The sequence below is a fragment of the Pezoporus occidentalis genome, unplaced genomic scaffold, assembly GCF_034315485.1.
Source record: "Pezoporus occidentalis ecotype Australia unplaced genomic scaffold, CSIRO_AGI_Poc_V1 ctg18, whole genome shotgun sequence".
NCBI lineage: Eukaryota > Metazoa > Chordata > Aves > Psittaciformes > Psittacidae > Pezoporus > Pezoporus occidentalis.
Window position 1 is genome coordinate 10,845,401 of NW_026913640.1, and position 12,960 is coordinate 10,858,360.

Genomic DNA, 12,960 nt, shown 5'->3' on the forward strand with positions numbered 1-12,960 from the left:
TATAATTTGCATCTTTTCCTCCTATCTCATTTCTGCTAATAGTAGTCCCTTGCTCTAGCTGTTATTTCTTGTATAACATGTTTCATTGTAATTACTTTCAGAAAATCAATATAATCCTACAGTGCACAGATCTCAATAGACCACTTGCCCCATGGTGATGGTGAAAGAATAAATACTGCCTTCGTGTTGTCTGTCTGGAGCTGTCAGAGCCTATTATGACATGACAACGGTGGTATTCAGACACCCTTGCAGCAATATGAGAAGATGAGTGCAAGGCTCTTCAGCCAAAAAAGATTTTTGGTTATGTTATTGGCAATCTTCAATTCCCTGTCACAAAGCCCTGTGACTGGCAGCGTGAGTCTGCTCAGCTCTGAGTTTCTTAAACCTAAGATAGTCCGTCAGTAGTGACAACAGCCTGGCAATGTGTCAGGTAAGAAGTAGAACCTGTTGTCACACACCAGAGTCATTACAAGACTGGCCTTAAAGGTTGTTACTGATATTATTTATTTGTTCCAATGCACCTATAAATACTTCTTCCCAGTTTTGAGATCAAATACTACATATCTCTTTCTTTCTTTCATTTTTTATTTCCTCTCAGGTATTTGCCTTGGGAAATGCTAAGCTGGATAATGAGTTATGACAAAGTGCTTAGCTTCATTCCTCACCTCTCTTTCCTGAGTGCCAGATGCATTTACAGTTTCTGACCTGTCCAGTTATTTCAGGTCTGAAGACGGCAGTGTTAGAGAAGTTGATTTTCCATTTACATTACTAAGCACTCTGCTATCAGGATATCAACAAAACATCTTCTTATAGGTATCCCAGACTCTAATAATTCTTCCCCCAGATGGATTCAGAGCTTCTCCAGCTCTCTCGCTAACACATATAAAAGTGCTCAATGCCTCGGGAAAAAGCTCTGAAATCCAGCACTGCTTCTTCTCCAACAATAGAAACATCACCATGTGAGGTGAGAGAACCCAGTCTGGAGTCAGAACCACATCTTCGTCTCACATTAATACCTTTTCAGATTGCAGGCTGATCCCCTCTTCCATACTATGATTTGCCTCCTTCATTGCAAACTTTTGGTCAGCTGTCAGCATTTGTAAAGGATGTTTCATAAGAACTTCATATTTTGCACCTGGCTATTATGATGGACAAGACTTCCCATTAAAATCCTAGACTATTTGTTCAAAACAGCAACTGTCCTGTTTTGGATGACATGAACGCTTGTATTTTTACATGTTGTGTTAAGACTTTATTTTTATAAGCATATTGCCTGAGCTGTATTTTGCTCTTATTCTGTATTAGTTCAACAGTATTTTTTCCAAACGAGATATTCTTACAAGTAGTACATATACAGTAAGTTCCCCATAGAAGAGTTCTAGGTCTTCATTTATAAAACTTAAGTATACTGAAGCCATAGGCTGTACAAATACCAAATATCTCCATTTCAAAGGACTTTAGAAAACACTGGGATGGCTGAAGTCTTTGAGAAGCCTACACAGTAAATTTTTGCTATGCAATGCAAACATGCATATGTGTGAAATTTAAATTTGCATGTCTGTGTGCTGTATTACATACGAGGCTTGATTTATTGCTCATTATGCCTATGTGCAAAGCACTACATGGCCGAGCAATGACACCTTCCAAGAATGGTGCACTAAATGTATCATGTATCATGTTTCAAAGTCTATTTGGACTTGTGCAAGGCACTGACACTGTTCAGCTTTACATCCTTGTCTCTAAAAGAGAGAGGCATAGATGTGATGGATAGACCACTTCATGCATAAGGAATTGGCTGGATGGTCACACTTAAGGAGTTGTGGTCAATGGCTCGATATCTAAGTGGAGACCAGTGATGAGTGGTGATCCTCAGGGCTTGGTACTTGGACTAGTGCTGTTTAACATATTTGTCAGTGACACAGACAGTGGGACTGAGTGCACCCTCAGCATGTTTGAAATGACACCAAGCTGTGAGGCATGAGTGACATGCTAGAAGGAAGGATTGACTTCCAGAAGGACCCTGGTAGGCTCAAGATATGGGCTGGTGCAAACGTCATGAATTTCAAAAGGGCCAAGTGCAAGGTGCAACAAATGAGTTGGGGCAATCCCAAGCACAAATACAGGCTGGGCAGGGAACAGACTGGGAGCAGTCCTGAGGAGAAGGACTTGGGGATATTGACTGACGAGAAGCTCAGCATGACCCAGCAGTGTGCACTTGCAGCCCAGAAACCAACCATGTGCTGGGTTGCATCAAAAACTGCACTGTCAGCAAGCGGAAGGAGGTGATCCTCCCCCTCTAGTCTGCTCTTGTGACCCCACCTCCAGTTCTGCATCCAGCTCTGGGATCCTCAACATAAGAAGAACATGGGCCTGTTGGAGCAAGTCCAGAGGAGGCCACGAAGATGCTCAGAGCGCTGGAGCAGCTTTCCTGTGGAGACAAGCTGAGAGAGCTGGGCTTGTTCATCCTGGAGAAGGCTCCAGGGAGGCATTAGAGCACCTTTCTGGTGCCTAAAGGGGCCTACAAGAAATCCAGACAGGGACTTTTTACAAGGGCATGTAGTGACAGGGCAAGGGGGAATGGCTTTAAACTGAAAGAGGGTAGATATAAGTTAAATATTGAGAAGTTCTTTACTGTGAGGGTGGTGAGACACTGTAACAGGTTGCCCAGAGAAGCTGTGGCTGTCTCATCTCTAGTAGTGGTCAAGGCCAGGCTTGATGGGGCTTTGATCAGCCTGATCTAGTGGAAGGTGTCCTTGCCCAGGGCAGGGAGGTTGGAACAAGATGATCTTCAAGGTGCCTTAGGACCCAAACCATACTATGATTCTATGAACTCAAGCTAAAATTCATGGTTCAAAGCTATCTTCTAGAACTGAATCTGAGCTCAAACTGAAATGAGTGCAAATACATCTGAAATAGGTCTTGAAATAAATGGAAGATGGAAGATGGACTATAAGTTAAGATAGGTATGTTTTCCTAAGGGCAAAGGAAGAGAGATGCTGCTGTTACCTTTAGAAAACTGTTCAGAAATCTATTACTTCTTGGTGCTGAGATTCTGTTTAAATCACAAAAGAATAATATTGCAGCCCATTAAACAAATATGCTGTTGAAAACCCATCAATAGCAGTAATAATAACCTTGAATTCCAGTATAAGTGAGGGTTTAAAATAAGATTGAATATTGGAGACTATAGTTTAGAAGGAGAAAATAATTATCTCTTGATGTCTTTGCTGGCATTCAAGGAAGGAAGACAATTTTTTCTGCCAGTAAATAGAAGATCATTGGCATAAAAGGGAAGGATTATTCTTCACTTTAGGCTCAGATTAATTTTATATTGTAATCAGGCAAAATTCTCACTATCTCAGAATAAGCTTTGAATTTTTCAGATACTCTGGAAAATCAAGACCTAATCAATTTTAATTGTATGTAACAGATCACTACCTGCAGGAAGTGTAATATATATCATCTGTGACACTTGGCTGAGTATTTGCTGAATGCTTCAGTGCAAAAGGAGCTTGTGTAAATGCCAGTGGCAGAACTGATCTGTGACACTAGAAGTGTGTGGTACATCAATATCATCTTAATTACAGTTTCTTGAGGCAAATATATAGTAGTCAGGGAAGGATGGCATATTTAGCTTTAGCATAATTTATAAAAGCTTAACTAGTTCACTTACAAATCCATTGTCTGTAAATCATTAGAAAAATCCACTACAGATTATCCCATACTGCTTATTTAACTAGGACATTCCTGGTGGAGACTTTCTAAGGGCTCTTTTGTCAGACCCACGAGCCATCATGCTCTAAGGGTTAATATGGCAGAGACCCTGGTGACACTGATCAATATCCTCATCCCTGAGGACATTACAATTTCCTTGCAGAACAAAGCCTGCAAGAGAAAATGCCTGTTGGAGTCTTAAAATGGTCAGCTAATCACCAGCTGCAGCCTTTGATAACAGCCACACATGGTGTTCACCTGCTGATGAGTGGCTTCATTGTGCATTGCTATACATTTACATGGCAACGGCAGGTTGCTCTGTGGAGCATGGGGAAGGAGAAGATGTTCAATAGTATGAGAAGGTGAGTGACCAGTGTCGACAAAGATAAATGCCCTGTGGAATGTCAAAGTCAACAAAGTGGTTACAGCTTTTCCCCAGAGAGGGGCTAGGTAGCATGTTGTGGCAGTGCCCACTCCTGCTCTCATCCCTCTGTGGCAGTGGCAGGCTGTGACTAGTGCTAGCTTTTCCATCAGGAAGAAGCATCAACTGGAGTTATCTGTTTATTCTGTATTTGTCTGGTTTAGGCCTCTTTACAGGTTTTTTGAGGTGTGGAGCAGCCCCAAAAGGGAGAATTTATGATGCTCAAAGTGCGATAGTAGTAGTAACACCCAATTAATTTAAAAAATAAGTTTCGTATTTCCATTAAGAGAGTTTTAATTGACACAGCTGCAATGATTTCCAGTGTATTGCTAAATGCTACATGAAGGCTGGTGAGACTGGTTACTGCTTCGTCTTCCCTTTCCATTTTGATGCCTCTGCCATTATATGGAAGATCATGTATCACAGAAGTAAATCAGTATAGGCATGTGCTTGCATAAAACACTGATCTTTCTCTCAGACCTTATTCTGTTGCTGTATTGGGTCTGGCTGAGATGGAGTTAATTTATTTTCCCCATAGCAGCCCTCATAGCACTGTGCTTTGTACTGGTAGCTAGAAAGGTGTTGGTACCACACCAGTGCTTTGGCTACTGCTGAGCACTGCTCGCACAGCATCAAGGCTGTCCCTCCAACATTTCCCCAACACCAGTAGGCTGGGGGTGGGTAAGATCTTGGGAGGGGAGGCAGACAGGAAAACTGACCCAAACTGACCAAAGGGATATTCCACACCGTATGACAGCTAAGGAGAGGAGCATTTGCTATCACAGTTTGCCTTCCAGAGCAAGCACTATGTGTGCTGAAGTCGTGCTTCCCAGGGAGTGGCTGGACATTGCCTGCTGAGTGGAAGTAGAGAATAAATCTTGTGTTTTACTTTGCTTCGAAGCACAACCTTTGATTTTGTTTAATTAAGCTGCCTTTATCTTGACCCATGAGTTGTTTCTTTCTCCTGTCCAGCTGAGGAGGGCAGTGACAGAGCAGCTTTGGTTGCGAGCTGGCCAAGGTCAGCCCACCACAGCTGGGTACATGGCATGTCTCTGGCAGAGTACTTTCCACACAAACCTACAGGCTGACTCAGAAAAGCTGTTCATACGTGTCTGCCCAGCAGAGACACAAGCCCCACAGGCCCCAGAGACCTGTTAGGGCTTTAGAAGGACCTTGAGGACATTGCAACACATACCAGTAGGACAGGTGAGTAATGCAGGAAAAACAGAGGCAATGTGATGGCTTGCTTGCTTGCTCCCAGGCAGCACTGTGCTGCACTGCTCCTTCTGGGTGCAAAAGCAGCCACTGAGAAAAAAACTGATCTTTTCTTCCTGAAAACCACTTTTCACTCCACTTTCCTCCTCTCTAATAAATGGTTAATGCTACAGCATTTGTTTGATTAAAGAGGATTCAAGGAGCTACTACTCAGAGGTCACTGTGAAATACAGTGGTGAATTTCACTACCCATCTCACTGCCCAGAGAGAACTTCTCTGCCTTAATCATAGCAGTACCCTTGCTCTTTTCTTTCCTTATGTAAATAATTAATGCCATGAAAATGCATTCCTTCTTTAATTTGTGTGCCACAATTTTCAATGTCACTCCATACAGTTAGGAACTTAATTCCTTAATTAGGCTCCAACATACTCAATTTTGAAAAATGTGGGATCTCACTCATAAATTAATAGACAAGTGAAATGACTCATTGATTGCACTTCAGGCATGCTTGTGAATGCCTCCACCCTCCCCACACACCTCAGTAGATGGTATGGTGTAAATGGAAGAATAGACCTAGAAGAAAATGTTCTTTGAAGGGAAAATGTGGTGGGGAAATGCAATAAGAAGTAAATATTTATGTAAAGGCTAGGAAAACAAAAAAATTGTGGAAAAAAGAAGAAAGAGGGATCCAGTTAACCAAGGTTAAAGCATACAGAACTGTTCAGAACTATTTTAATAGCATCTACTACAGGGGTTAGGAAAGCAACAGGTGACAGGGAGAAGTGCATTCAGTGAGGAAAAGCCTGTTCCATGTCGAGACTAGCCCATTGTCACATCAGCCTGAGAAAAAGTAACGGGGAGGACGAAATAAAGAAAGGGAAGGCTGCCCTCTTAGTGGAAGGAAATGTGCTCCTATCTTTTGTGTAGATTCATTCTTTTTTAATGCAGCTTCACTTGCCATTTCACACAGAAAAATACAGTTCATAATTTAGCTCCCTTTTTTTTAAATTCTTTTCTCTGCATGGTCCTGATTGGGTAGAGCTGAATTTTCTTCAGATTTCTCTGAAGCAACTTCCACCAGTTATATACATTCTTTTTATTATTATTTATATGTTAACTTCTTGATTATTTACTGAACAGTCAGACCAAGAACATCCTTGATATCTTTTTTAAATGGCTTATGAGTGCCACATTTTAGTTTGACACGTTTGGCGGCCATTTCTGCTACAAAGAAAGTTTGCCGTATATAACTTGTTTTCACAGTGGTAAAACATAAAGGTTAATTTCTTGGCATACTCAGAGTCTGAAAGAAAGAGATACAGGGGAAGTACTTGGATGAAGTGAAAAAGAACTAGTGAATAAGATCCAAACAGATATAGCGTCTGCCAGTGAAAATTATAAGTGCCATATAACACAAAACCCCACAGATAATTGAGCAATGAGGAGCAAACCACATCACTATGTGAAGAGAAAAAAAAAGGAAAACAGAATTCCATCACAACTGGTTGCTTTCAAAATTGTATTGTAAGTCAGGAGGTGCCAAACAGGCTATTGATTTAAAGGCCTTGCATGTGATCTGGAGTTTGATGCAGCACTTCATGAAATCTTGTCCGAAGAGCTGAATTACATAATGGGAAAATATCTTAAATAAAAAAAGGTTCAGGACACAAATTCACTTTCTAACATGTAACAAGAGGCATCACAGGTTTTGGTGCCTTAGGAACAGATTCCTTTGTCCCTCTGGCATTGCCACTAGACTAGCAAGGAAGTTATCTGTTCTGGAACCATATCTGAGCTCTTTGTAATTCCTTACCCTGCCTGTTTACTGCCTGCTCTTTGCCAGGAGACTGAGAAACAGCCCTCCTTGGTGGGTGGCTTCAGCAGCAGGAGATGTGAACGCAGCCCCAAAACAGCACATGCTTTTACATCCTCCCTGATTCTTGCCCCAGGGGAATACATATCACTCAGTCTGACCTTCATAACTCTAAAAAACTCCCTTATCTAATAATTTTTTCATCAGGAGCATATTTCTCTTCTCAGTAGAAAACCCCTTACAGCAAACTAGGCTTGGTTTAAAGCCATTGGCATGGAGCTCTGCAGGTTCAACTGCATTTTTCTGGAAAACACCGACTTAACCACAGTAATCCCAAAGCTGTAGTCCATCTGGCTAATTTCTGCACTGTCTGAACTGCAAGATGACACTGGATCTCTGAAAAAAAAGTCCAAAATAAAATCAAAAATTGCAGCCAGCCTGGGGTCTCAACGCAGGGAACAGCACTCGGATCAGTCAAGTGTGAAACTGGAAAGTTTAACTGTCCTTCCTTGCAGGACCACAGAAAAGCCAGGCACAGCTGAACTTTGGTAGGGAAATGATGTTTCAGGCTTTTTATTGCAAGAAAATAAAATGATAAATAATGGAATATTAAAAGCATGCACCAGGTACTGTTACATGGGCATGTCTTATGGCTTTCTCCAATATTACTTTGCTGTAACTAAAATGACCATGACTGTATCAGCAGTGCGGGTGACTCCTGCGTTGGTGAGATACAGCTGTTGCAGTGCACATTTGCTGCCACCATGGGCTCACAGGTAATAAACATTATTACCCCCATGGTACCAGCCAGTGCTTCTCCTCGCATAAATTATTTTGCAATAGCGTGACCTATCCTCATGTGGTGAGCTGTGTTTCTACTTCAGCATGGTATAAGCTGCACTGTGTCAAAGCCACAGAATTGTTGAACACAGATCCTAGAAGATTTCAGCCATTTATTGAGTTCCAAAGAAAGAATAATTTCGTACTGCAGCTTCACGAGGGCTGTTGGGGTTTTGTCTTGGTAAAGTTGTGTGATTTTTTTCCCCACGTCACATTGCATAGGCATGCTTATAGAATCTGATTTACACTTCTAGATTTATACATATATCTGATTTACACTTCCACCCCCTCTCCCGGGACAGTCTAGACGGCTTTACAAGATTGATAGACAGGAGAGTGTCTGAAAGGCTATGCTTTTCTGTCCAAAGATGCTTAGATGTTTAACACCTTTTAGCAATAGCCCTGAATCTGGGGGAGTAAACTCAGTTCCTGGAGATGGCATAAGCCGTTGAAGAAACAGTACGGCATCAAATATACTCAGCTGGAAACCGAAGAGCATGGTCTTGCACACAACGTGTAATATGAGCAAGCTGTTAGGCAAATGTCAGGTTAGCTGATCTCTGGGAGCACAGCTGTTTTTTGCAGCATCCTTTCTTTCCTGCTTCCTAGTATCATTTTTCTGCTTCAGACCCTTTTTCCCTAGTACCTCCCCAAAATATAATTTTCCAGAGCTGAGGTGGCCAGGTGCACCCTATATTCAATCTGGGACAATACCTGTTTTAGCAACATAACCCCTATTTCTGATTAAGGGAAGGTAACAGCACATGTCTGACTGTTTATGTAATATTAAATCTTTGGAGAGACTGTAAGGCTCCCTTGTTCATTCTCTGTGAGTGAGTGATCCTTCTCCTTTGAATCTCCTAACCATCTACCATCATCTATCAACATCACTGGATGTGCACCAGGACTTGCTTGACAGTGTCATGAGACACAGGGAAAGCTTGTCTTCCATGTCTGTATATTGGCTGCTTTCGCAAAGGACTACTACTGGGCATCTTGGTAGGATCTTATCAGGAAGGTCTGCATGTAGCCTGTGCTGTGTCTGACTGGGCACCAACTCCATACAGTGTGCAGACTTGACTCATCAAAACAGGCATCACACATACCCTTGAAGGACTTCTTAGAAGAGCCTTTTGCTTCAAACTGCCTAGTATTCATCACAGGATCTGTTCACAGTTTGTGCTTCTCTAACAAATTAAATTCTTTGTACTTTTCCTCTTATCTCTTTTGGGGTTTTAGATACTTGATTTTAGCTTTGTGAGTCTTTTAACATTATTATTAAGAGTACGAGGTTTCTCAGCAGGCTGAAAAAAGGAAATCTCTGCTGGCATAAACAGCCCAGGCCCCTTTAGTTCAGCCTGTGAAGTGGCTCTGTGTGTTTCTTGGAGTGGTCTGTCTTTATTAAATAAATTGATAAGCAAAATCCTAGTTCTTCAGACATTACACCGGTGTGAAATTATGCATGAGCTATAGAACAAAAGAAACAAGGCAAATAAAAGTAAAGAGAAAAGAAATAGTGATTTACTATGCAGGGAAATAAACAGCACCTTATACTGTCATTAAAACTGAGGTATTTATTTGATTTCCCTTTGCATGAGTGATTTAGTAGATTGCATCTGACAGAAGACTCAAGTATTGACCTCAGTACTTCCTTTGAAGTTCTGGTTACCAAATACATCCACTGTGGCAAAAGTTAAGAGATTTAGCTTTTTAGTCTGATATAAAAATAAGATTGGAGTTTGCCCTGTAGTTATAACTGTGATAGCATGGATTTGCTTGCTTGCATTTCCCAGTCACTCATTCCCTGGGGGTTCCAGGAACAACCCAGCCAGTCTCTGCATATAAGAGACGTGGGACTGGCTTGGTTCAATGAGCTGATGTGCAACAAAGTGCTAAGCTGAACTCCTACTGGCTTTGCTATGAAGCATTCGACCAATTTTGACAGCTGCTCTCAAGGGGGGATTTTGAGCAGATCTGCAGATTCCCCCTGGGCAGCTGCTGCTGTGTATAGACCAACTGACAGACACAGCTGCTTCTCCTCAGCATGTTGAGTAACATCCCAGGTAGTCACTCGGGCCTTTCCAGAGATGCTCTGAGGTTGCTCCTGCATCCAAATCGACTGAAATGTACATAAATGGCACCTGTATGGTCAGTGGAAACTGGTTCTGCAGATGGTCATGGCTGGAATGGTCACATAGGAAAGTCCTTTGCACACACTTAAGATAGGAAAAGCTTTTACATAGTTGAAGAAAATTGGTAGCAATGGATCTTGCTTGTAGGTGTGAACATGCAGGACCCTAGCACAGCTGAATATAAAAAATCCCCATGCCTAGAGTTTGGAGTGTCTCACCTAATCTAGCTGAAGATGCTGCTGCAATGACTCTTGCAGACCCACATCACCAACCAGACAGCAGCTGGTTATCCCACTTGAGAAATTCAATTTCCCTTGTGAGTTTTATCCTCTGTAGAGATCTCAGTAAAACAGTTTATCTAAAAAACATTCTCTGTCAGTGCCTGCACCACTATGGCAGAAGCCTTATCTTCACATATAAAAAATTAATAAAGTCTTTATGGCAGAGCCCTAAAATAACTGATAACTTTGAGAGATGCAATAATAATGTTAAAATAGTTCATTTTAAAAGTATTAGTAAACAATAGTAAGCTCTTTCCTTCCTCACAGGCTGATAAATGATTCTGTAGAGTTTTAAAGCACAGACATAGTTCCCTACTAAGTCTAACTATTAATCATAGAACCATATAATAGTTAGGGTTGGAAAGAACCTTAAGATCATCTAGTTCCAACCTCCCTGCCATGGGCAGGGTTGCCTCACTCTAAACCAGGTCACCCAAGGCTCCATCCAACCTGGCCTTGAACACCGCCAGGGATGGCGCAGCCACAGCTTCTCTGGGCAGCCTGGGCCAGTGTCTCACCAGCCTCACAGTAACATACAGACATAGCATGGACAACACGCTTAAAGTGAAACAGCTCTCCTGTTCAGACTGTCAGACTGGATATAAGGACACATTTCATCCCTGTCATGACAGTCAGTGGCATGGGCTGCCCAGAGTGGTTATGCAGTCTCTGTCCTCAGAGGTTTTCAAGTCATAGAATCATAGAATAGTTAGGGTTGGAAAGGACCTTAAGATCATCTAGTTCCAAACCTCCTGCCATGGGCAGGGACACCTCACACTAAACCATGTCACCCAAGGTTCTGTCCAACCTGGCCTTGAACACTGCCAAGGATGGAGCATTCACAGCTTCCCTGGGACACACATTCCAGTGCCTCACCACCCTTACAGTAAAGAACTTCTTCCTTATATCCAACCTAAACTTCCCCTGTTTAAGTTTGAACCCGTTACCCCTTGCCCTATCACTACAGTCCCTAATGAAGAGTCCCTTCCCAGCATCCCTATAGGCCCCCTTCAGATACTGGAAGGCTGCTATGAGGTCTCCAAGCAGCCTTCTCTTCTCCAGGCTGAACAGCCCCAACTTCCTCATCCTGTCTTCATACGGGAGGTGCTCCAGTCCCCTGATCATCCTCATGGCCCTTCTCTGGACTTGTTCCAAAAGTTCCATGTCCTTTTTATGTTGAGGACACCAGAACTGCACACAATACTCCAGGTGAGGTCTCACAAGAGCAGAGTAGAGGGGCAGAATCACCTCTTTTGACCTGCTGGTCACATTCCTTTTGATGCAGCCCAGGACACAGTTGGTTTTCAGGGCTGCAAGCGCACATCGAAGCCGGCTCATGTTCATTTTCTCATCGACCAACACACCCAAGTCTTTCTCCTCAAGGCTGCTCTGAATCTCTTCTCTGCCCAACCTGTAGCTGTGCCTGGGATTGCTCTGACTCAGGTGTAGGACCTTGCACTTGGCATGGTTAAACTTCATGAGGCTGGCATCAGCCCACCTCACAAGCATGTCCAGCACCACTCATTACTGGTCTCCAGCTGGACATTGAGCCATTGACCACAACTCTTTGCGTGCAGCCATCCAGCCAGTTCTTTATCCACCAAGTGGTCCATCCATCAATTGATGTCTCTCTAATTTAGAGACAAGGATGTCGTGTGGGACAGTGTCGAGTGCTCTACACAAGTCCAGGTAGATGACACCAACTGCTCTACCCCTGTCCATCAGTTCTGTAGCCCCATCATAGAAGGCCACCAAATTGGTCAGGCAGGGTTTCAACTTAGTGAAGCCATGCTGGCTGTCACCAACCACCTTGCTGTTTTTCATGGGCCTTAGCATGTCTTCCAGGAGAATCTTCAAGTCCCAACTGTATGAAACCTTGAGCAGCCTGGTTTGACCTTAAAGCTGACCTGATGTGGGCAGGAGGTTGGACCAGAGATTGCTAATTTTCTTCACTCCTTGATTCACCTTGTGATCCTGTGGTCCTCTAAGAAGTGTGGCTACTCTCTGCATGGCTGCTGTCTGCCTTCAAGGAACCCTTTCTTAATTCCTTTACTTACAAACCTTTTCTGCTTATATTCCCTTCACCATAATCTAGTGTTGCAGGTTTGTACCCATTTTGGTACTCAGATACATCTACTTGACAGGGCACTTGCTAAACTGGAGAGTGGTTAAGAGTGGGCTGAAACCTGAGTTTTATCAATACAGAGATGGACTCTGCTCTTGGTTGTTGGGGCTTTTTTCGCTTTGAGGATATACGTAGAAGTTTATAGAGCTTGATGTTCATACGGATATATTTACCTGTAGGAGGGGAATGACTCATCTCTGGATTTTGGAAATGGAAGTGATGACTGGATTGTTTTTTTGGAAATGGGCTTTTACACCATTTTCAGTGCTGTCATGTTACTGTGAACAGACCTAAAATGCAATCCAAGCAACACTGCAAAATAGGCTTATGTGAGAAATTCTGCTGACCGTACTATGGGAATCTTACTAATAGAAGTGAGAAATACAGTTCATATGAAAAATGAAGCCTGATACTGAGA

General features: G+C 42.6%; 1 long non-coding RNA gene across 1 annotated transcript in view; it reads right to left on the minus strand.

Annotated features, from left to right (window-relative positions):
- Positions 1 to 11,645, minus strand: part of LOC134161970 (uncharacterized) — a 182,197-nt gene extending 170,552 nt beyond the window's left edge. The window contains exon 1 of the long non-coding RNA XR_009964153.1: positions 11,313 to 11,645. This is a non-coding gene — a long non-coding RNA (uncharacterized LOC134161970). The remainder of the gene's footprint in view (positions 1 to 11,312) is intronic.
- Between the last annotated feature and the right edge of the window lie 1,315 nt (positions 11,646 to 12,960).